The 2,500-nt window shown below is 46.6% G+C and overlaps 7 non-coding genes and 2 pseudogenes across 7 annotated transcripts in view; all 9 read left to right on the top strand.

Annotated features, from left to right (window-relative positions):
• The window catches only part of LOC146265220 (5S ribosomal RNA), a 119-nt gene extending 117 nt beyond the window's left edge, over positions 1-2 (top strand). The window contains exon 1 of the ribosomal RNA XR_014726330.1: positions 1-2. This exon is cut by the window's left edge and continues 117 nt beyond it. This is a non-coding gene — a ribosomal RNA (5S ribosomal RNA).
• A 174-nt stretch (positions 3-176) lies between these two features.
• LOC146265221 (5S ribosomal RNA) lies at positions 177-295 on the top strand (annotated as a pseudogene).
• Positions 296-519: 224 nt separating this feature from the next.
• Positions 520-638, top strand: LOC146265222 (5S ribosomal RNA). Its single transcript, XR_014728393.1, has one exon. It is a non-coding gene; the product is annotated as a 5S ribosomal RNA (ribosomal RNA).
• A 170-nt stretch (positions 639-808) lies between these two features.
• On the top strand, positions 809-927 carry LOC146265223 (5S ribosomal RNA). Its single transcript, XR_014726332.1, has one exon. It is a non-coding gene; the product is annotated as a 5S ribosomal RNA (ribosomal RNA).
• Positions 928-1,101: 174 nt separating this feature from the next.
• On the top strand, positions 1,102-1,220 carry LOC146265224 (5S ribosomal RNA; annotated as a pseudogene).
• Positions 1,221-1,406: 186 nt separating this feature from the next.
• Positions 1,407-1,525, top strand: LOC146265225 (5S ribosomal RNA). The gene has a single exon (XR_014725199.1). It is a non-coding gene; the product is annotated as a 5S ribosomal RNA (ribosomal RNA).
• A 170-nt stretch (positions 1,526-1,695) lies between these two features.
• Positions 1,696-1,814, top strand: LOC146265226 (5S ribosomal RNA). Its single transcript, XR_014729260.1, has one exon. It is a non-coding gene; the product is annotated as a 5S ribosomal RNA (ribosomal RNA).
• Positions 1,815-1,986: 172 nt separating this feature from the next.
• LOC146265227 (5S ribosomal RNA) lies at positions 1,987-2,105 on the top strand. Its single transcript, XR_014726333.1, has one exon. It is a non-coding gene; the product is annotated as a 5S ribosomal RNA (ribosomal RNA).
• Positions 2,106-2,293: 188 nt separating this feature from the next.
• On the top strand, positions 2,294-2,412 carry LOC146265228 (5S ribosomal RNA). The gene has a single exon (XR_014726334.1). It is a non-coding gene; the product is annotated as a 5S ribosomal RNA (ribosomal RNA).
• Positions 2,413-2,500: the final 88 nt, after the last annotated feature.

Genomic DNA, 2,500 nt, shown 5'->3' on the forward strand with positions numbered 1-2,500 from the left:
CTCTTTTGCTCATTCACTTAGAAACTGACATCTTGCAATATGCACAAGTAGTCCTTCATGAAAGGGGCTGGAAGCTGTTTTCATTTTGACACGAGAGAGAGAGAGAGAGAGACTACCTTGCATTGTCAATTGCTAAATCTGTATATGGATAAGTAGCCTTTGGTTGTCAACTTATTTGGTACGGCCATACCAGCCTGGCAACGCCCGATCTCGTCTGATCTTGGAAGCTAAGCAGGGTCGGGCCTGGTTAGTACTTGGATGGGAGACCGCCTGGGAATACCAGGTGCTGTCTGCTCTTTTGCTCATTCACATAGAAACTGAAATCTTGCAATATGCACAAGTAGTCCTTCATGAAAGGGGCTGGAAGCTGTTTTCATTTTGACACGAGAGAGAGAGAGAGAGAGAGAGAGAGAGAGAGAGAGAGAGAGAGAGAGAGAGAGAGAGAGAGAGAGAGACTACCTTGCATTGTCAATTGCTAAATCTGTATATGGATAAGTAGCCTATGGTTGTCAACTTATTTCGTACGGCCATACCAGCCTGGCAATGCCCGATCTCGTCTGATCTCGGAAGCTAAGCAGGGTCGGGCCTGGTTAGTACTTGGATGGGAGACCGCCTGGGAATACCAGGTGCTGTATGCTCTTTTGCTCATTCACTTAGAAACTGAAATCTTGCAATATGCACAAGTAGTCCTTCATGAAAGGGGCTGGAAGCTGTTTTCATTTTGACACGAGAGAGAGAGAGAGACTACCTTGCATTGTCAATTGCTAAATCTGTATATGGATAAGTAGCCTATGGTTGTCAACTTATTTCGTACGGCCATACCAGCCTGGCAACGCCCGATCTCGTCTGATCTCGGAAGCTAAGCAGGGTCGGGCCTGGTTAGTACTTGGATGGGAGACCGCCTGGGAATACCAGGTGCTGTATGCTCTTTTGCTCATTCACTTAGAAACTGACATCTTGCAATATGCACAAGTAGTCCTTCATGAAAGGGGCTGGAAGCTGTTTTCATTTTGACACGAGAGAGAGAGAGAGAGAGACTACCTTGCATTGTCAATTGCTAAATCTGTATATGGATAAGTAGCCTTTGGTTGTCAACTTATTTGGTACGGCCATACCAGCCTGGCAACGCCCGATCTCGTCTGATCTCGGAAGCTAAGCAGGGTCGGGCCTGGTTAGTACTTGGATTTGAGACCGCCTGGGAATACCAGGTGCTGTCTGCTCTTTTGCTCATTCACTTAGAAACTGAAATCTTGCAATATGCACAAGTAGTCCTTCATGAAAGGGGCTGGAAGCTGTTTTCATTTTGACACGAGAGAGAGAGAGAGAGAGAGAGAGAGAGAGACTACCTTGCATTGTCAATTGCTAAATCTGTATATGGATAAGTAGCCTATGGTTGTCAACTTATTTCATACGGCCATACCAGCCTGGCAACGCCCGATCTCGTCTGATCTCGGAAGCTAAGCAGGGTCGGGCCTGGTTAGTACTTGGATGGGAGACCGCCTGGGAATACCAGGTGCTGTATGCTCTTTTGCTCATTCACTTAGAAACTGAAATCTTGCAATATGCACAAGTAGTCCTTCATGAAAGGGGCTGGAAGCTGTTTTCATTTTGACACGAGAGAGAGAGAGAGACTACCTTGCATTGTCAATTGCTAAATCTGTATATGGATAAGTAGCCTATGGTTGTCAACTTATTTCGTACGGCCATACCAGCCTGGCAACGCCCGATCTCGTCTGATCTCGGAAGCTAAGCAGGCTAGGGCCTGGTTAGTACTTGGATGGGAGACCGCCTGGGAATACCAGGTGCTGTATGCTCTTTTGCTCATTCACTTAGAAACTGACATCTTGCAATATGCACAAGTAGTCCTTCATGAAAGGGGCTGGAAGCTGTTTTCATTTTGACACGAGAGAGAGAGAGAGAGACCACCTTGCATTGTCAATTGCTAAATCTGTATATGGATAAGTAGCCTATGGTTGTCAACTTATTTCGTACGGCCATACCAGCCTGGCAACGCCCGATCTCGTCTGATCTCGGAAGCTAAGCAGGGTCGGGCCTGGTTAGTACTTGGATGGGAGACCGCCTGGGAATACCAGGTGCTGTATGCTCTTTTGCTCATTCACTTAGAAACTGACATCTTGCAATATGCACAAGTAGTCCTTCATGAAAGGGGCTGGAAGCTGTTTTCATTTTGACACGAGAGAGAGAGAGAGAGAGAGAGAGAGAGAGAGACTACCTTGCATTGTCAATTGCTAAATCTGTATATGGATAAGTAGCCTATGGTTGTCAACTTATTTCGTACGGCCATACCAGCCTGGCAACGCCCGATCTCGTCTGATCTCGGAAGCTAAGCAGGGTCGGGCCTGGTTAGTACTTGGATGGGAGACCGCCTGGGAATACCAGGTGCTGTATGCTCTTTTGCTCATTCACTTAGAAACTGACATCTTGCAATATGCACAAGTAGTCCTTCATGAAAGGGGCTGGAAGCTGTTTTCATTTTGAC

Source organism: Hypomesus nipponensis, chromosome 12, assembly GCF_054491055.1.
Source record: "Hypomesus nipponensis isolate SF chromosome 12, ASM5449105v1, whole genome shotgun sequence".
In the NCBI taxonomy this organism is placed as follows: Eukaryota; Metazoa; Chordata; class Actinopteri; order Osmeriformes; family Osmeridae; genus Hypomesus; species Hypomesus nipponensis.